Source organism: Neolamprologus brichardi, chromosome 7 (genome assembly GCF_056152115.1).
Source record: "Neolamprologus brichardi isolate AB-2024 chromosome 7, ASM5615211v1, whole genome shotgun sequence".
Classification (NCBI taxonomy): Eukaryota; Metazoa; Chordata; class Actinopteri; order Cichliformes; family Cichlidae; genus Neolamprologus; species Neolamprologus brichardi.
This window is the reverse complement of record NC_142110.1, coordinates 61,883,229-61,905,086: the sequence shown is the minus strand read 5'-3', so window position 1 is coordinate 61,905,086 and position 21,858 is coordinate 61,883,229. Positions and strand designations below refer to the sequence as shown.

The window sequence follows — 21,858 nt, the reverse complement described above, 5'->3', positions numbered from 1 at the left end:
GGATGACGGGGGTTAGCCAGTCGCTTGACCGAGAAGATGCTTTGGTCCAGAGTGAAAAATCCCAGCTTATTACTTACCCTGAGGTTAATTTGTCCTGATTAAGTGGATCCTGGGGCATTTTTCTTTAGTGCATTGAAGTAAATAGGGTTTTCCTTTTTATATAAATCTTCACCACCGTGAAATATAAATATCATCCCCCAGTGTCTTAGCACTTAGCACTTTTGATTGTTTTCAGTCTTGCCGTTACTCTTATTTATAAAGCAGAGCCTAAAAGCCACCATCTGTAAATTCTGACTCTGAGCTTATCTCTGTGACAATAAGCTGAAGCTGGTGGAGATGGTTTTTGTTCAGCTGATAACCATCTCCAAAACCAAACCACTGTTCTCCTCTGCTGACCCGGAGATAGTCATTCAGTCGTTTTTTTCAGTACTTCAGCCCCAGTCAAACTCTTCATCAGAACTTGTACTCAAAACAGTCAAAAACAGTCCTGTGTCTGCCATTTGAAAAATGGAATCACTGCTTGATAATTACTCTGATATTGTTAACCCAACAGTATCAGCTACCTGTGAATCAGCAGCAGTTTAATACCAGTTTGCTTTGCCGCACTGACGTCCACGTTCATACATCCTCGGCATGATGACTGCCTTCAGTCCTTTCCCGAGCTGCTGTAAAATCAATCCAGCATGCACTTCAGTCTGCTAAAAACCTTCAGATGAATCCTTGCTGTCTGTCTGTGTTGCACTTTGGTAAGCACACAATGGCGATTATGTTTCAAAACCCCAAGGCCTTTTGGGGCTGCACTGATAACCAAAGCACTCAACAATACTGGATTTCTAGCCTTCTTATATAACATCCAATAAAAAAAAGTCTAGAAGAAAAAATATGGATAACTTGTGACTCCTGGTCTTTGTAATATTCTGACTAGATATAATATTGCAGGATTTAATTTTCTATCCACAAAAAGTGGCACAGTTTTGTAACCATTTATCCCCAGGTAAGCCTATAGCATCGATTGTTAGCAAAAGAAATAGCTTCATATTCAGTTTTGCAAAGATTTGTTAAAGAAATTGACAGAAGCATGACTAAGGATGCTCAAGATTTCTGAATTTTCAATGAATCCATCCATTTATCCATCCATCCTCTGCCCCAAAGCATCCTCCTGGTTGCACAATTACCTATGAGGCATCCATTTCTGCCACTTTTATCCCCACCACTTGGTATTATTAGCATGTAATCTACTGTTTGTACAGTAGATTAGATGCTACTGTACAAACAAGAATAGCATAAAAAGCAACGGACTGCTACAGTCATCAAAAAGTTCTGTGTGGGAACATTTCAAAAATGAAATAAAACTTTGATCCAGCGCAACTTAGTAAAATTAGCTGTAAGCATTGTTTCAACCAGCAGTTTAAATTTGTTTTAGGTAGTAGGGAGTAGTTATTCATGGTATTGGCTCTATCCTGTCTTTGCTTGCTAGTCCTGTATTCCTGACTGTCTCACCACATGATGCATAGCTATATCAAATATTTATTCCCTTGCCCTCTAAGTGTGTTTGTCCTTGAGTGTGGCTGACTGGATACAGCAGGTTGAGCCATGGGGACCACTGCAGAGTACTGAGAAAGCTCAGGGACAGGAGGACTGCAGCCTTATAAAGGCTTGAATTCAAATGTGCTGCTCTTGGCTCTTAAGTCTGCCTCATAATTCCCCTTTGCTATTTCTCAGTTTCATGATTAGGGAAGTATGTGTTTATGAATTTCTTATTTTCAATCAAGATGCATCTATTTTTTATTCCCTACTTGATTCTTCTGCCACTACTTTTTGTTTGGTTTCTTTTTTGGCCCTCTTCCACTCCGGCACAGTCAGTTGCACTCTCTGTTAGTCTGTTTTGAGAACCATATGCAGTCTTTTTTTCTGAGTGGTGGTCAAAACTCGAGCTTGTTTCAAACTGTCAAAAAACTTGCAGGAACTCTGCAGCCACTTACACTCTTTCTGGCCCATCTCATGCCTTCTTATGCTTTTCTCCCCATTAAGTGTCTCCATATCTTTCAGCCTTCCTTTTTTCCAGATCCTTGTTAGAGCAACAAAGTAGCCGTTGCCTCTCAGATGTTCTTCCATGTCGATTTCTGCTGCACAAAATGATTGTGACTCAGAAACGCCTTCACAAATAGCCTTCTTTTGCTGACGCTTGGCATAACCTTTCCATGACAGAAGGCGTGTTTGTTTGAGGCGAACTTCTAAAATGCCACTTCTTGTGTTCATAGTCCCACTCTCCCTGTCCACCAGGGCTCAACTGTGAATTTAGACTCTGTGGTCATGACTATTTCTAACCTGGCCTTCTCTGGTGCAGCAGTGAAGAGGCACAGAAAGCACTGGTGTTTAATTCAGCAGTGACCCAATTTACAGCCAGCTAGCCCACTTAGGAATTCTCCAGTAACACACCGCTCAAGCAAAGCAGATAGTGTGCTAACCCTATTTTCAAAAGCATGAAATACTCCCAAATTACACAGCTAACAAAAAAGCCTACAGCTTCTCTAATTCCTGGCTTATACTGTACCACTGTCAAAGATGTGCCTTTTTTGTGTGTTTCACAATCATCTCTCACACATGGTCTCCGTTGAGAGTTTAATTTTTTGTATTCCACTAACAGGAAAGTCAAGCAACACAGTCAGCTGCTAAACAGCATCCATGGATCATTTTAGCTGACTCTTGATGCTGCAGTTCACCCAGCAAACCCCACTAAATAATGTACAACAACCCTGACATCCACTCGCCTCCAAACCAAGGCAGTCAGCAGCAGACGGCTTGATGCAACAGCCAACAGCATTCTGTCTCAACTGCAGATTGGCACAATTTGATGAAATTGCCCATATTTTACGTCCCTAAAATCAACAGAGAGAAATTATCCTGATGCAAAGGAAATTACCCAGAGTCAGAAAAGTATTCTATAACAGCAGGGAGGAGATAAGGTAAAGGCTAGACATCACTGCAAAACTTCGAGTAGTTCTCGGACACACACACACAAACAAACAAACACACAGTGTGAATGTGCTCTTAAAACTCCCTCAAGACATTTACTTTTATTACAGGGAGACAAAGGCAAGAAAAATAAATGCCTGTCATCTTTATAGAGTTCTTAAAGTACATGAGCTGCAAAATACAGTTCGTTAGTTTTCTGTGTAGCTTGAAGTTTTCCTTTTTTCTTTAGCTTTTATTAGGTCAGTTACATCACTCATTTACATTTTGCTGGAAAATGGGAAATAGATCCTGTGATTCACTGAAGCATGTGCAAGCACACATGGAAATACAGTATGTAGTATAATTTGAAAGTTAATATTTTTTGAATGACCACCTTAATTCTTAAACATCTTTAATTTACTTTGTTTTCCAGTACTGCTTCAATAATTTGCAAACTGGTCTCTGGGGTGGCCAATCCATGACTGATGTGTTCTACCGTTTGTTTCTTTATATCCAGGTATTCCTTTACTGCATTGCTGTGTTTGAGATCATTGACACACTGAAAAATTAAGCATCAGATCCTTTCCAGATGGCACTGTATGGTGGATTAAAGTCAGACAATATTGCCTTCATAATAATGAAATCCATCTGTTTTCGGATAATAGTAACAAAGATTTTTTTAAAAAAAAAGAAAATTACAGTTTTTTCTTCTTCTTAGATGCCTTTTTATGCTTTAGTGGCTTAACAAACATACAAGGATTGGACTGTAAGTGAGTGAAAAAGCCAACATCCAAAGGAAAACTTTGAAGTGGCTTCAGAAAGCAAACAGTGGTCTTATTGGATAAGACCACTTTTAAAAGAATACAAGAAATTCTGGCTCCTTGGAAGCAAAATACAAAGAAATGACGGGTAGCTCAAGACCTTTATCCACTTTATGTCCTTTCCTAGCTCGGAATTTCATATTCTCAGAAAGATTTTTCCACTACTGGAACAAACTTACTCAAGTATTCCCCGTTGGTCAACATTTGGATAGGGAGGACATAATTTATTGGGACATTTAAGACCATTACTGGAGGATGTTTCTTTCAGGTTCTCTAAATCTATAACATTTAGTGACATCATATTTACTTTTGTAGAACACCCACCAGGATAAACAGGCTTGCCTTTATAGTCCAAGAACGTTCCCGGTCATTGTGATGGCATCATCTTTCTGGATGTTTCAGCAACAATTTGAAGCTAGGTCTTACAAGATATATTGGCTGAAGACTCAAAAACCTTGCCATATAATAACAATGCAGATTTTAAGAGACTTTAAAGTGAATGTTTAATTTTGGTTATTTTATGGTCATGTTGCAATCCTGCGTAGATAACTTCCGGGATGGACGGGTCCTAAGATCTCATTATTCAAGCTGCGCAGACTTGTGTTTGGGAGTGAAATTTCGGTATGTTAATTAAGTACCAAGGTCCTGAACATTAGCAATACAGGATGTTGTGTTAGTGCAAAATTAATTAAAAAAGGCTTCAAACTGCATTCAAAAAACACTCAAGGGAATATGGCAAAAATTGTCTAAGCTGCAGTGGGTGGTTTTATATGTAGGTGAACCCAACTTTCCCTGGGAAGTGTGAGATAGTATACACAAACAAATGTAAATGAGGAAAACAGTGCCTAGTGTAGAAATACTGCAAGTCCAGCACCAATATAAAATACACATCAACACACAAGTTTCTTGGGGGAAATTAAAGAATGAACGCACTAATTGGCAAAAGGCCTTAAACATAGCTGAAGACTAGCCAGAGCAAACTTAATTCTTGGAGCAAATTCACAGCAATAACATAACGATGCTTGAAGGTGTAGCCAATATCTCCAATAACATTAGAATCAGAGCTTTTGAATAAAATCAGATGCTCATCTACAGATTAATAGTTATAAAATATTTTGTCTGAAAATTGTTTCACACACACAGAAACAGGATGTTTAAAATCCCAATATCATATTTTAAATCCAGACAATCATTTTTAGGTGTAGATTTTGAACTGGGCATATTTTCCTCATGGCTCTCACAGTATTTGCTATAAACCGAAGTGATCTTCATAACCATTAACAGTTGTACTAACGGTCAGGGCCAAATTAAAGGTAATTTGTACACAACATTAAATACAATCAACAATCAACAGCAAATAATGAAGACATACGAGACAGTGAGGAGAAACAGAAGTGCAGTTATTGATTGCAATGACCACAAGCAGTGCTCTGATTGTTTTTCCCCCTAACCTTCAAATTCACTTTCTCTGTCTCTGAGTGGTATTTCGGCACAGAGTGCATCTTGAACAGGTGGAAGGAAAAAACAGGGGAGAAGCTTTGATGAAATAAAGCAAAGTGAGCTATTTGTAGTTTGATGGAAAATATGTCTTTAGTAGGATTTGTTAGAAACACATCTATTAACACCCAAAACTAAATGCACGACAAATATGGAGTAACGCTGAGTAAATGTTAATCATTTTTAACTAACTTATCGCTCTCCAGTAAATTAACATCCAAAGATGTTCATAACTTTTAAGCATAATTACTGCTTCAGATCACTTTAAATGTCAAATAATAAGTGTGATCTCTGAAAAGAGATGACTCACGTACCTGAATGACTAAAGGCCGACATCAATTACAGTGAAGACATTGTAATAATACACATGCTGCTAAAGCTCCTTTTCCCCACTTGCCTGTACTGATGAAGGATATAAGTCAAACCGTTAAACACCACAGTCTGTGAGGCGACAGAGGTTTGTCTAACCCTCTCTGGTGAGTAATATCAGGTCACAGTGGACTGTGTCATCTCCTTTGCTGTTCACCCTCTACACTTCAAAGTTCAAGTCTAACTCATCCTGTCATCGGCCGACATTCTCAGAGGAGATTGTGAGCTGTGTCGGGAGGGTTGGCTCTTAGAGGACTACTGGTGCCTGGTTCTTTTTGAAGTGGTGTACAAGAAGCTACACCTGAATTTGGCAAAACGAATCCTGAATAAAAAACTATCAGAGTAGTTCACAACAGAAAAGATGGTGGCTTCCACAGATAAGAGGAAATTCACGTTTCTTAATTGATGAATGGCGACAAGATCCAATGCAAGATGAATGAGAATAATTTGGAATTCTGTGTGTAATGAAATCCTAATTTAGCAGATTCCAAGAATGAAAATATGGAATCAGGTCCTTTTAAAGTTTTTATTGTTACTGTTGTTTCACGCAAGAAGGGAAATTAGCCCATTTTAAAAATGTTATAGGTTTATTTATTCGAGGTAAGATACCATACAAATAGGGCTGTTCGATATAACAATATATATCGGATGACGATATAAAAACATCTATCGTTTCATTTTACGCTATCGTTTGTTTCGTGGTGTCGCAAATTAACTGTTTACGGCAATATTTTTCATTGTTTTGATGGTCACTGTAGTGGCTATATTAATTTCTTAAAGTTCTCTCTTTCTCTTATATGTAATATAACCACACTACGGAAGGACAAGCGCCTGTTTTTATGCGTTGTCATTAGCAACAGCGACGGTAACACCATCGCGTGTCCGCTTGTTTATGTTCCACATAAGCTTTTCACAATAAAGCTCAAGATCCTGTTGAGACTTTTCAAAATAAACTGAATCACGTGAAAGAGCAGATTATTTACGGATGAGAAGTAAAAAAGAGCCGTCAGGTGCTAAAAAATAAACCTTAGACTCAAACGTTAGAACAGGCTTTTCCCTGCAGCACGCCGTGTAATAAATACAAAGAAAACGGCGGTACCTTATGTCTAAAAATGTATAGTTTCATGCATCGGTTAAAACACTGGACTCCGGGTAAAGGACACGCAGCTGGAAACACTTCACGCAAGTCGAGCTGCCCGAGATTCACAGAATTTACAGTAAATGTTAAATTTTTGTGATTTATATCGTTATCGGACGATAGAATTCTTATATCGGGATATGAGATTTTGGTCATATCGCACAGCCCTACATACAACCCAGAATATATTTATTAAAAGAGAAGACATGGGGTACTGTATTTGTAAGTTTGTGTGTTTCGAGCAGAGTCCAGATACACACCTATCAGCAGAATATATTCAACACCACCACTCAGTACAGGTTGACTGTATTCGTCATGCTTCCTTGGGTAAATTATCCTCCCATTTGCTTTGCTCCATTCTGGTTGTTATTCGCACAAACACAACGACCTGTACTGCTTATATAACACTTAAATTATGGAAATCTCTCTCACACACACTCTCGCACACACCATTGACAGTTTAAGGGTCAAAATCAGAATGAGGACACAAGTAGAGACCTTGCTTGTGTTTTCTCAGTATTTTCTGTTATATTTGTTTGGATGTTTTCAGTGTGACTCAGACCTACGTAAGGAGCTAATTGCAAATTCATCCACTTTTACTGACTATTGTTAAATAATTTGCTAAAAAAGTTTGAATCTCAAATCTGTTTGTCAGTGGCTATATACTGGGAATACTCAGCACTCCACATTTGCGATGTGACGCAGACTGAATGAAACCTGCGTTCATTTATTTTAATGCCGGTGGGGCGTTACTGTGGTCCTGATGAGGCACATAAACAGGCTGGCATTTAGAAACCACTTCTTTCATCAAACTTCTTCATTTTGAAAATACCGCAATGGAAACCATGCAACTAAAGCTCTCTTTGTTCAGCCAAACGTGGAGAAATGCAAATCGACACAACATCCAGAGCCACAAATTACAGGTGGGGAAAATGTCACCTGCGAAAGCTGTCATTTCCAGGCTGTCTCTCAGTAGTGCAATCACTCAAGATTAAATCACAATTTGTTTCACCTTTATAAACAAAGCACTGAACTCTTATTAGAAGAATGATCAATTTGATTTGATCGCAGACCAACCAGCAAGAATTAAAAGTCTTGATAAAACTGCAACTGTCATTACTGATTCTGATCACTTTGTTTACTTTTATATTTTAGAGCCTGGATGAAATCCAGTATTAAGACTTTAAACTGCTAAACTCTAGTAAGGCTACAGGAAAACCAACAAAAAAAGGTTTAATTCATTTAAATGTTTATTGATGGGGGCATGAATTACACGAATCAGTAACTACTGTCAGGGTCCCTGTGCCTACCTGGTCGGCTCAGTATGGCTACATATGTTTATATTCTTTTGTTCCTGCTCTCTCCCTTCCCCTCTTTTCCTCCTCCCTCTGCCTGGGCGGAGCTCACCTGTGGGCTCCTGCCCTTGGCCCACGCACCTGGTCACAATCACACACCTGTGGCTCATCACGAGTGTTCCAGCTCCTTTATAAGATGGCAGCTCTGTGTTTCTCGTCGCTGGACCGTTGCCGACCCTCGTCAGTGTAACCCCAGCTCAGTTAACTCTAGAGTGTTTTCACAGCGATCTTCCTTTGTAATCCCTTCGTGTCTCTGTGTACAGATTCCCTGGACCAACCCCTGTGTTACCCGAGTGATTGGAGTGTGAAGAGGAGCGTGAGGAGTGGACGGAGTGTGTGTGTGTGTGACTTTCAGCGTCTTTCCCGTTCGTGTGTGGACCCCCGGAGCCCGGCTTTCCCCTCACTTTTGTACATATTCACCTGGTGTATCATAATAAAGACTCTTGTGCTTTCACGACCAAGAGCCTGCGCGGGAGTCCGTTCAGTCCCGTTGTGACAACTACATAGATAAAGCAGAATAACAAAAACAACAAATCTGAACACAGCTTAAATTTCCCAAAAGGTTAATTCCAAGTTACTCTTCAGTCAGTCCCCAGACTGAAGAAGTCACTTGGATGAGTGACTTAATGTTCCTCCCACTGAAAACGCTACGTCCAGATGAACAGAAACAACCTGGATGGCGCCTGTGTGGAGTTTTCATGTTCTCCCTACATCTGTGTGGGTTTTCCTATCACAGTCCAAACTTTTGATTCCCGTTCATGTTGCAGATGTAAATAAACTGGTAGTTCAGAATCTAGCTTGAGCTACAGAACAGGACTAAGCATAGATGGAATATTTTTGTTTCTTTGGTTGTTGTTTTTTAAGTAGTGGGTAATCTAACATAGAGCTTTTCAGCTCAGCAGATATGTGCAGTTTCTCACAAAATGTGTCTGCTAGCTAAATAGTATATCTGCTGTATTACCCAGGGAGAGGAAAAACACTTTAATGTATAACACTCTCAGAGATGAAAAAAAAAGTAAGATACACAGGACAGGAGTGGGAGATTATAAACATTTTACTGGGTAAGTACTGATCAGCAAGTGAATTTTTACAAATTGAAAATTTAAATCTTACATATCATGTCCTTGTTTATTTGAGTATTTTTTTAATGACATATTGGATCTATAAACAATTTCTGAAATTCTGTTTTTGTAAAACATCTAATTTTGTTCTTGTTCAAAGGTTTCATGAGAATATTAGCCAGTTTAGTGCAGTTAGTTTAGAACACTGTGGCCAGGTTGACAGTATTGCTCTGTGCTGGACGGGTGCAGAGTGTGTGGTGTTCATGGTCAATGTTAGGCTGCATCTAAGGTAGCAGAACCATTTCAATGTAATGTGAAGAAGGTGATAAGAGTCACTCACTGAATTCTGCTTTTCACACTAACTTTAAGTGCCTACGGCTTAGAAAGCAGCTGTGATAGCTCGTGTTAGCATCCGCTTATATATCTCACTGAATTCAGCTCACTACTGACACATATGAGCTGATCGCAGCCTGCGCAGCAAAAAAATTAAATATACTAAGGCTCAAAAAATAAATTATCATGTGCCTTATTTCCAGGTGATTCTTCTGTACCACTACACCTGATCATAGGGTTCCCCAGACTGCCAAATCCCACTTTAATCCCTGATTAATTGGTGACTATAAATCGGATGTGATAGATAAAGATCTTAGAGTGCTTAGAAACCAGTGGTTGGTAAATGTTTCAAGCGTTTTGAGTGCTGAGTAAAGTAGAAAAGCAAGATACAAATGCCAGTCCATTAATGTGACTTCTTATTGAATTACTATGACTATTGTTCAGCTTGCTATTGTTGCCCTGACATATATAATATTTGCTACAGGGGAAATTTTGTCACTTCTAAGCAGCGTTATTGACAGCTATGTAGTATTCTGTTTGTTAAGCCTTGAAATGTATGAATCTGTTACTCAAAGTGGACATCCCTCAGTCTCATCGTGGCTGACTGCCTGTAACACGTGCTTGTGTTCAGATCTCAGATTCCTTTGTTCAGTCGGAAACGCTTAGAGGGCTGACAGATGTTTTTAAAGGCAGTAAGAAAAAGAAAGTTGTAGACAGAAAAGAGAAGTGATAAGAGGATGACCAATTACATCACAAAGTAGGTGTCAGAAAGGATCAGATGCAGCCACTTCTACTAAAAAAAGAAATACATGAAATACATACACTCCTTCTGAGTGGGGCAGCTTCACTGGTTTGGCTGCAGAAACCGAGATCAAGTATGCGACTCAGGTTAAAGTTCATTCTTTAATGAGCGCGTTACAGTAACCAGCACAGTAACACTAATACAGACCTTAGCTTTTTTTATGTGCTTTTAATTTAGAGCTATTTTTGCCATCCAGCTACTACGGCAGATCCCTTGGAATCTTGGCTTCAAAGTAATAAAAGCTTTTTTGCATCAGCAAGTGGAGCCTGTGTTTGAATAGCGCCGAGGGAGGCCGTGTCTTCTGGACCACCAGAAAAGAACCAGAAAGGGTTGAGGGTGAACATTCTTGGGCAAAGGAGTCGGGATTTACTACACGAGATATTCACCGCTACAGACGTCGAGTGCTTGCTCGTGTTAGAAAGAAAGAGGACGGAATAAAAGGGGAGAGTGAGGGGACGGTCAGAGCGGTGGACCTACTGCGCTAACTGCTCTCTCTTTTCATAGTGTAGAATAAAGAGAAGCAATTAGCACTTCCTTCTTCCTGCTGGGCTCCACATCCTGCACACAGCAGCAACATACTGAGGAGGAAGAGAAAACGAACATGCCTTCACCGCTCTTCCCTTCAGAGACACACACATACATCCACTCTGCTCATCTCTTTAATTTAATTGTGTTATTTTACAGAAGACAGTTGGTCTTGCTTTCCTCTCCGCAGTCTCTCTTTCCTCTACTCTTCTCGCTGTTTATCATTATTTTTAGGGAGCTGTATGATGGGTTGTCATAGCAACAAGAAGAGGGGGAATTGACCCTCCTTTCAGGATATCACCATCGCCTTCTCTCCCTGTATGCCATTAACACACACACACACACACACACACACACACACACTTCCCCCCCTTCATTTCTTTCTTATCTTCCTCTCCTGCTCTGAACACAGGCTCCTCTTTATTTAACCATTTCTTATCATTTTTTTCCCCCTCTCGCTACCTTCATCCGGTATCATCTTCTTTGTCAGGGAAAGTTAGATTTCTATGAGCTGATATTTCCTGCACATTTCCATTACGTAGAGAAAAGTGTGTCTGGGGTGGGAGTGTGTGTGCATGAGTGTTTGTGTGTGTGTGTGTGTGGCTGCCAGTGAGCTGCTTCATCTGATAGATGGGGAACAGGAGTGATTTTCACTGAGCTGTCAGATCTTGTCCTTTCTCCCTATCCATCACTACAGCCTACCTACAACACAGACACACACTCTTTCTAATAGTTTGGCAGGACACTTAGCGTTCACTCAAGTTTGTAAAAAAAGTAACAGTGGTGTCTTACTTTCCAATTAGCTTCACTGCTGAAGTATCCTTTAGCAAAATAACCGGATTAAAGGAGGAAATGCTTATTGACCAGTGTGATTCAGTAGTATCTAATCAGTGGTTGCCATTGAGTGACAGACAACGACTAAATATTTATGATTAATGTTCAGATTGACAGTCAGATCCTGGGTATTACCTGAATATTCTTTTACAAAGTCCGGCCAACCCCGTTCATTTTGGGCCAGAAGAAACCTCTGACGGGGAGCTTGACTGCAAGATCATTTTAACACTGCTCTGCAAACTGGGTCATCAGCTGCAGACTTACACTGAACACAGTGTGCTAACTGTAACAGCACTCAACCCTTTTTGCTCTAATAGTGTCCATCCATCCATCTTCATCCGCTTTATCCGAGGCCGGGTCGCGGGGGCAGCAGCCTAAGCAGAGAGGCCCAGACCTCCCTCTCCCCAGCCACCTCCTCCAGCTTATCCGGGGGAACACCAAGGCGTTCCCAGGCCAGCCGAGAGATATAATCTCTCCAGCGTGTCCTGGGTCTGCCCCGGGGCCTCCTCCCGGTGGGACATGCCCGAAACACCTCACCCAGGAGGCGCCCAGGGGGCATCCTTGTCAGTGCCCAAACCACCTCAGTTGGCTCCTTTCGATGTGGAGCAGCAGCGGCTCTACTCTGAGGCCCTGAGGCTCTAATAGTGTCATTTAACAAATGTATATCAGTATTTGAGATCAATTTAACATGATTGAAACAATTTTAATTCGGAATAAGAAAGGAAAATGGTGAGTGCTTTTGAAGCTTGTGGTTGTGAAAAAAGAGAAAAATCTTGCACCCTTCTCTCTCACTCTTGTTTTCAGAGGTCTCACATCTTCAAGGTACTGTATGTGTGCAAAAGCAGACCTGACAGGGACTATCTCATCCATTATGTGTGATATAGTCCTGAAAGGCTCCTTAGAAATAGCAAAGGAAGTAGCTGTATGGTAGAGATGTTAACCAGATGTAAATTTGCCACATCAGCCAGTTAGTCAGCATCAAACCACTTCTCCTGCAAAACTAAACAGAAACTAAAGGTGATTGTTTATATTTTCTCGTACAGCTGAGCCTTTTTCATTTGTGGGATGACTTTGGTGGGTTCATGCAATTAAAGGAGCAGTCAGTAGTTTTTTTTAGATTATTTAATAAAAAATAAATAAATAAATGGCATTACAGTACTCATAAATAAACTTTGATTGGTGCGTAATTACATCTTCCAGCAATTTAATGCATTCTTATAAATAATTTAAAAATTAATCAGTGGCAGAGATGGGCATCTCTGTTCCACCTAATCAGATTTTACATTTGTGGCAGATATGCAGTACGCCAAAGGGAGAGAAGAGAACTTGCAGGCATTTGTGCGATGTGGAGGCAAACTTTAATTCGTTCCTGCACTTTCAGATTCAATATTTGACGGATCAAATCTATGTTTGATCATCTAAGAGGGGGTTCCCCTTCATTAAAGAAGCAAAAACTTCAGGACAAAAGGAGTAAATACTGTAACAATAGTCTTTCCCACATGGGACGAGTTGCATGGAAAGAAGGATTTTAAAAGTAACATCAAAGTCACCTCCTTTCTGCTCGACAGACCTAACTACTAACATGCCAAGCATATTCCTATTAAGAAAATGTTTGTCCTACAGTGGCCACCGTATCTACATTTGTGCACTTCAATTAGAAAGGGTAAAACATTTTTTAGATAACTGCAATCTGCAATCTAGCAGTGATATTTTCCACACTGTGCTTTCAAAATCTAAGATATATCTTAATGTTAACAATGAGACTGAAACATGTTTTGATGTGTTAACAACCTGAGCTCATACAAATCATTAAGCTAACTGTTTATTGGATTTTCATCTCTGCAAGCTAATTTTTTATGACCTCACCGAATGAAAAAAGGTCACAATCACCCTCACAGCTTTCTGATAACTATGGGCAACACATTTGACACTAAAGAGCTCTAACCACTGCTGTGGTTGAAGGCACCCTTCCAAACCTGACAATAATATGAATACATTTCTACTTAAAGAGAGTCACGGTAAGATGCTGTAAGATCAGCTATGATCTATTCATCTGCTTTGTCGGAGCATCTAGTAAGGCCTTCGTGTAAATACTAATCAGTTAAAGCATCACTGTCTTCTCGGTTCTTAATAAAAGAGAGATGTGGGTCATAATTTGTCTTAATGAGAGGGATATAATCCTCTCTGCATCTCTCAGGTGACAGATGATTCCCAGGTGGAAACGATACACTGTCTGAATGAAGAGATGAGTTGCAGCAGATGATCAGTCACTCTTATCTATTTTCTGTCTCAGCGGAGAGTGGAATGACGTGTAATCATCATCAGTCTGCTGCTTGAACATAATGTTATTATTAGATGAGTGTGGCTGCACACAATGTAATGGGTGCAACAACGTGGAGACGGCGCTTAGGTGTGTGTGCAGTTCAGGAGTAACCTTGTGTGTTTGGAGGGGGGGTCTATCCTAATGATGAGTAATCCTAGGTGATGGCAGATAATAGCAGGATGTCAGTGCACAAGTGAAGATGATGCATTCAGATGACTACCTCCTCTGTAGATCCCACCTTCTGAAACCCACTGGCAGCCTCTTCTGCTGCAATCAGCCCTCTGGGGAGGCCTCATTTACACAAATGGTGTTTTATGGTTCCTGTTACAGCCAGATATGCTACTTCACCAGGCAGTAATTGACTACCATTGCCCACAACGGTGGTTTTTTTTAATGCAGTGTGATGGTGTTTAATGACAGATAATAGAATGTCAGTACACTAAACAAGGTCATTTCTGCGCGTCGCATTGGGCCCTTTGTTGTTGCTGGTATCACTCGGCACCCTGTTGCTACGGCAGATTAACGAGCTTTCCAGGAAAGCTATTTATATTGTGTTAATCTATAGACCGATTTGTTCTCATTACAAGCATCAAAGCAGCTTCTTTTATTCAAAATGAAACGCTGGAGCTAGCTACTGTCACCGAATACACAGCATTACTTTGTTTGTGTACTTTTTGAGTCATAGCTCTCCAGTTTTACTACTACAATTGTGCACACAAAAAAGCCTCCAACTGACATGAATTTGCAGAAGTAGAGGCTACATGACAACAAAATTGATTTGAGGACTTGGAGACCTTTATGAACGTCGCCACTTTAGCTCTTGTGTGCTTAGAAGTGACGATGAGAAGAGTTGTTTATTAATAGCATATCAAATTCAGGCAATCAGTTCAGTTGAATTCATCTCCATTTTTTGAGTTAAATTGAATATAACACCGAATCACAACAACAGTCACCCAAATTGCCATGTAACACTCAAGTTAAACATCAAAATAATGAAATATGGTGTCAAATTATCATAAAATGTTAACACACACACATATATATATATATCATTTACACTAAAAGAGCCCTTAGCATTGATTTAAAAGAAGAAACTGACACATTGTGCGCGTATATAAAAAACAGATAATTGATAGTTCACACAAACTGTAAAATGATATATTTATATGCATATAAACTTGAGTACACACATCTTGCATCGCCACACAACAGCCCATGTTCTTTTTCAGATGATTGCATTAAAAAAGCTCCAAAAAGATTACATGAAAATCTGTCACCCATAGCTGCCAGACCATGCTGAAACAACACGGTGCAGGAACGCTGTGGGACAAGTTCAAAACAAAATAAAGGAACCGCTTCCATCAATCCAACTATGTAGGTGGAGTCGTTTTATTGCCAACTAAGGCGATCCAGAGCCAAACACTACAACTTAGACAAAGAGACGTTCAACATCAAACATAGCGGAACAATGTTAAAAGAGCTCCAACCACAACAGCAGGCCTCCTCATTACTGGGCACAGTTGTCAGCACAACAGACTAAATCAAGGCTACAGTCAGAGGGAGAATTTTCAAACAGATGTTTGGGGCCACAGAGGAAGATCCACAACTGTTGTGATTATACCTGAGGGAATGGGACAGCAGCTTAGATAAACACACTCAAATGGCCAATACCTGTCATCATGGCCTCCTTTGAGTCATAATTAACAGAGTTGTATATCTGAAAGGCAGATAACAGAGCAGCCGAGGAGTGGAGAGTTAAGAATGGAGGGAAGCGCCACTGAACGTGAACAAAAAACAGGGGAAAAGTAAAGAGGAGTTCGAGAGAAAGATTTGGAGTGGTGGAGCAATCATAAAACCTCCTATAGTTTAGGTTGTCCTATCCCTCTGTTCTACGCATCCATCTTTTCCTTTTCCCTTTTTCCTGTCACCAACTTTTCACACTCTCCTCTCTCTTAGAGCCCTACACATGAAAAACTCCTCTTTTGAATTCTACATGAAAAGACAATATTTCAGTTTTACTTCAACAGTGCCTTACACCACACACCACTGTTTCTCTTGCTCACCGAAGGTGCAATCTTCATAAAAGAGAGGATAAGAGAAGCGAGTGGAAGGAAAAGAGACGTCATTTTCAGTCAGCGAGGGTTTCCGATCAGCTAAAGGAGGATGCGAGGCTTCTAGGCAGACGGTTAACAAGGCACGTATACGCATCAGTAGTGTTAACGACACTAAAGCTACTCTGTGAGATTTTTTTGAAGCATACCAAAACCTGGCAAACAGATTTAGGGGTGCAAAGTGTTAATCAGAAAAAGAAGAATTAAACTTTCACTCAAAAATATAGAAAAGCAACTCAGACTGGAAACGGAAGCTCTGCGAGGCATTTCAGGCTTTAGTAGAGGGACAGATTTAGATCACACCACATGGCAGAAAATCTTCAGCATGTTCATCTGACCCTTTTAATTCTAAATACCACTTTCTTCCTTAGAATAAGAGCATTTATAATTGCTTCTGTTGCCAGTGGGCCATTTGATAAATCGTCACTTAATGCAGCGCACAGGGTTCAGCTTTATCCTTGAGTTTGCAGATCAGCGGCAGAGGATCAAGTGTTGTGGCAGCTGTATATAAGCTGTCAGCTGAAATGGGATTCGTGGCCTTTAACCTGAGTCACTGAAGGCTATCCCAGATTACAATATTTCTGGTTGCAGAAAAATAATAGGCTGGTCTTCACTGCTGACACTCAGAGAGAGAGACAGCCTCATTCAATCTGGAACTCACATATTCGATATGTGAGGTGACACTGCAAAACCAATGAGCAATTTCTCTCAGACTTTTGGCTGCAGAACACTTCTCTGGGTGATGTGAAGTGATGTGGGTGTAGGTTGGTAACCAACAGATGTTGTAGTAGATGCCAGCTGTGAGTCAAATACTAAATGGAACTCAACAGTAAATCAGTGAAGTGCGCCGCTAATATGAGAGCTGCTGTGAGTGGAGGGCAGAAGTCTCACTGCAGGTGTGAAAAGGGGTAAATCAGAAATGATGGTAACAATGAGAGTAAAAAAAAAATAGGCAGACAGCTTTACCAAATACAGACAAATTGCATAGTGTAGGCCAGAGTCATACGGGTGTGTTGGTGAAATAGCTCCATATACTGCACGCAGATTCTAAAAACTGCAAAGAAGTGCTGCTAAAAGTTTTCAGCCATAACTATAGCATAGTTATGGGCCTAAGGCAGCTTTCTATGCTAATCTCAGGCCTATTTCTTGAGTCCACTTTGATACATGGACAAATTGCTTTTCTTTATCTATTTAACCATGTAAAAAAACTGTTAATGATTTATTAAGCTTTGAATCACACTTGCTTTAGCAGCATACTGTATATAACAGAAATAGATGGACTTCTGTGAGTGTTAAATTAACACATATTTGATCACTTAACCAAGTATGCTGCCGTGCTGTATATTGAAGGCAACGCTGAGTGTTGATGTGAGGCAGTTTTTGCTTACTAACTCTGGTCAGATATAACCTCACTAAACATTTGGCTTTACTATTGATTGTTGGACAGTAGATCAGCAAACTCATTGGATCTTTTATGAGGCTGGGTGCAAAGATCATTTGCCCCAAATTTGTGGCCTAAAATGTTTTTCTCTGCCATTAAATCACAAGCAAAAATTACAAAGCAAAGCAAAACATTCAGTGTCACAGGAAACTTTGGAATTTGCTTTATCCATTTAATGCAATTACAAGTCATTCCAAATGGCAATGTAGTGCTTGAGGAACAGATACCAAAACCTAATGTGCATTTCCTTCTAAAAGTCTATCTGGTAGTTTTTTCATGCAGGGAGGAGGTGGCACAAGCCCTCCTGATATTTAATTGCCTACAAGCTCCTAGTCTTCCCCTGGTTAACAGGCATGCATAAGACAAAGAAATCACAGCCTACTGAGTGGAGGTAATTAGCATGAATACATGGGAGGTTGTCCTCATTTTGCAGGACTTATTAAAAACCTACTGGACAAACTGAACAACCAGTCCTGAAGGTGGTGTCAGATTATTACAATTCATCCCGAGGTGATTGCCAGCTTCATAGAAACAGCAGAGGAAACATCAGGGAATCACCAAAGTCAGGAACCTCGATATTTTGCAGCGTTAACTATTTAAGTCAAAGTGACAAACTGAGTAACAGCTCTCAGAAAAGAGCATTTCTTCACTATGCTCAGCGTGTCCTCAGGTGGCAGGCGACACCTGAGTGAGAATTAGAAACTGAAGGCCAGCAGCTGCAGAGGAATGTCTTGGGGGAAGACGGGGTGTTAACTTTGGTGTCATAGCAACAGCAGACCATAAAGCCGCTTGGGAAGAGAACAGAGGGATGCTGTAACCAGGGGCAACTGAGTGCTAACCAGGGTTGCCGTATCCTCGATGTAAGCAGAGGTACACCACTTGCTGGGTGCTTTATTACAGAATGCTAAGAGGGCAGAGAACCTGTCACAAGGCTCTCATTAGTTAGCTGCTGTATTTCCATGTAAATGCATATGCACCATTTGCTTTTTCACTTGTGATAAACATATAGAAATGTTTATTGATCTTTAAGTTTAGTTCACCACAACTGTACAGATTGACCCACTGCACTTATTACAGTGTGATGAGAATATAAAGCAAAGTTCTGTGACCCCAAATAATCAGTGAGAGAAAGCTTTAGGCACAGTTATTATACAGACAAATACACCCTGCAAGGTCACAGTGTTAATTATCCGGCATGTAAATGTCATATCTTTTGCACCCCTGGTGCTTTAAGGCACATCACGGAAAACCCCCGCTCTTCCAAAACCACATACACACACATAGATGGTGTGGACACTGACCAGAGTACACACAACCTCTCCTCAATGGCAGCTCCCAACTGTTGCTCATTAGGAGAGCAGAAGTCACAAATTAGCAGCCGCTGAGAAACTCTCCCAATATGAAGTGAAGCTCATTGGAGAACTAACACTGCGCAGCTTGTCTTTTGATCATGAGCACTGCCAATCATCCATCGCTGTGCTCACCATGGCAACCCGACTGCTTTTTGATGATGTGGCGCCTTACTTTTCAAGCACTGTGGCAGCTGCTTCCGCTGCTTCTGATGGTATAATCCAGCAACAAGGGCTATCTTGGCAAGATAATACAATGCCAGATTTTATATTACCTTTCCTGTTAAAATCCATGACATGACCCTGAGGCTTTGACTCCAACTCTTGGAAACTTCAGTCACAAGAGGGAAAACAAGGGCTGAAGATGTCCAACACTACTGCAAAAAAATCATGTGCAATGTGTGAATGTTGCCTTTGAAACAGGGACCATGTCTGCAACCACTTGCAGTCAGCTGGCTGACTTTGGTGATGGTGATAAAATTACAATAAGTTAGAGTTAGTCTGTTATCGGTTTGTGACTGACTTGGTCAAGTTGGCAATGACATGTGACAATACAACAATTAATGGTGATAAAACTCCATACACAAAAACACACATTATAATAGGAAATTTTCATCAAAATTCATTCATCAAAAGCTAGTTACTTTTAGAGTCCAGCCAAATATTTCATAGAAAACCTGCCACAAACAGTGACGCAGTTTCTTTGGATCCAAAATGGTACATAAAGTTGACAGCATTTTTTTGCAAATCTTCACCAATCAATGTGACAGTGTTCACAAGTCAGTCTAAGTCAGACTGTGACTGTTTAGAGACAGGCCGCATCCTACCAGGCAACTTCTTGATTCACCTTGGAAGGCAATTGCAACAACTACTTGTAATTGGAAAAGAATTTGAATGCAATCACCGGACAACCACCAATTTTTCCTAGTTGCAAGGAGGTTGCCATTGTATTTTTACTTTAATGTGACTGAGCCACAAGAGCCAGAAGAAAAAAACATGATGCAAATTTTTATTCTTGGCACGTTTGACTGTTTGAGCTGTGCAGCCAGTGCAAACACTGCACATTGCACATGTGTTGTTAAGTGGGGCTGATAGGCTTAATAATTAAACTTCATTAAATCAGACTTTGCTTTCATCCCAGTAAATAACAGTAGTTAGTCCAGTCAATGACATGTTGTGCGCAGGGTGGGATATGGAAGCCTCCTCAGCCACAATCAGAATAAAACATCTTTAATCCTGGTGGGTGCTAAACATAAAAACACTGAGACTCTACATAGGCTGCAAGCTGCCAGTTCATTGAAGAAAAACATAAACACTCTTTTCTGCACGCATCCCATTCCACATGGGAATTACATACAAACCGGCGCGTACACAATCGCTGGGTGTAATCTGTTTGTGCATATTCTCAGGAGGAGCTTTGTTAGTGCATGTGTGTCAGAGGGAGAGCATGGTTGAAAAGGTCACACCAGTAAATCAATGATTGCTTCTCATACCTCCGGCACTTAAACAGAGAATCAAGTTTGACTCATTAAAGGCTTTGCAGTCTTCCTGATTACTCATAATCTCACTGGCCTTTGGTTTTAGTTTTTTCTCACTATTTCTTGTAACATCAATCAATAATCCAAGGTGATTGGAGAAAGTCAGCATTTTATAGAGAATAAGAAATGATCAATATATAAATTCAGGTTTATACAGTTTAACTACACTTAAAGTTGATGCAATATCAAAATCCAGTCTGTGATTTAGATTGGTTTGGCAGGGACCTATTATGCCTTTTTAAACTTTCTGTCATTTATACAATGTGTCAATGCAGGATGTTTGTAATAAACACAATCAAGTTTCAGATAATGAGGTCAGTATATAATCTCTCTGAGCCAAAAGCTCAGATTTCAGACTGCTTTAAAAAACACTTGCTTTAAACACATTCTTCTTCTCTTGGTTCTGTATGATATGAATGAGAGAACTCCGATATGGTCATCTCAGACACAAAGCGTTGGCTGTGAGGACAGAAACCCCACCCAACTGCTGTTCAAACCCTGGGTTTGAGAGGGGCACCCAATCACAGGAAAGGGGACTTAAAGGAAGGGAAATTAAAAATGACTTATTTCAGATAAAAAGGGAGGAACTGGAGAATTGAGGGTCTGCATCAAGAAGCAACAGAGACAAATATTTTTTGGAACTGCAAATCATGCAAAGCTACTCTAGCAGACTTTAGTTTAGTTGCTGCCTGCCCTTCCTTTTGTTTGTTAGCTCCCTGTATCAGATCAGGTAATTAATGAAGGATCTAGAGGGGGAAAGAAAAGTAGAGCAGACATAATTACACATCCATCATCAGGTGCTGGATGATACGCTATCTCAGAGTAAAGCAGAAGGAAGGATATTGAAAGATAAGTCGAGACGGCTCAGTAACACTAGGGGAAGGACCAGGGGTGAAACTAGAAAGGCGAATTCCCACTTATCCTGCAGGCAGCTTAGCTTTGTTTTAGCAACGCTGCCAAATGTAGCTCAGTCAGGGAGCCCTGCCACAAAAACACAAAGGCCCAGTTTAAATGAAAAGGTGGAAGGAAGAGAAAAAAAGAAGAAGGGAAGGAGTCACCTGAAGGTCAAGGAGAAAAAAGAAGAAGAGAAATATAACTCATAACTCTGTATCTGGAAAAGATTTTGTTTGGATCAAATGGCGGCAAAAAGAAACACACGTGACCTCTAAAGGGTTGAATACAGGATTTTTACTTTGTTCTGGTGTTGTTAGAGGCAGGGTGTGATCTCAAATGGTGCAATATTATACATGAATATGGTCCAAAACAGGCTTAATTCAAGATTATATAGTTCATTTGAACAGGAAGAGGGGAGTTATTAAACACTGGCTCAAACAAATTGAAGGCACATGACAGAATCTCCATGCTCTTGGTGCCCAAATTCTCTAATAGAGTTTCACTAGCTGGGA

General features: G+C 40.3%; 1 protein-coding gene across 2 annotated transcripts in view; it reads right to left on the bottom strand.

The window, feature by feature from the left end:
- necab2 (N-terminal EF-hand calcium binding protein 2) overlaps positions 1-21,858 on the bottom strand; it is a 136,412-nt gene that overhangs the window by 98,312 nt on the left and 16,242 nt on the right. The gene's annotated exons all lie outside the window — the stretch shown is intronic.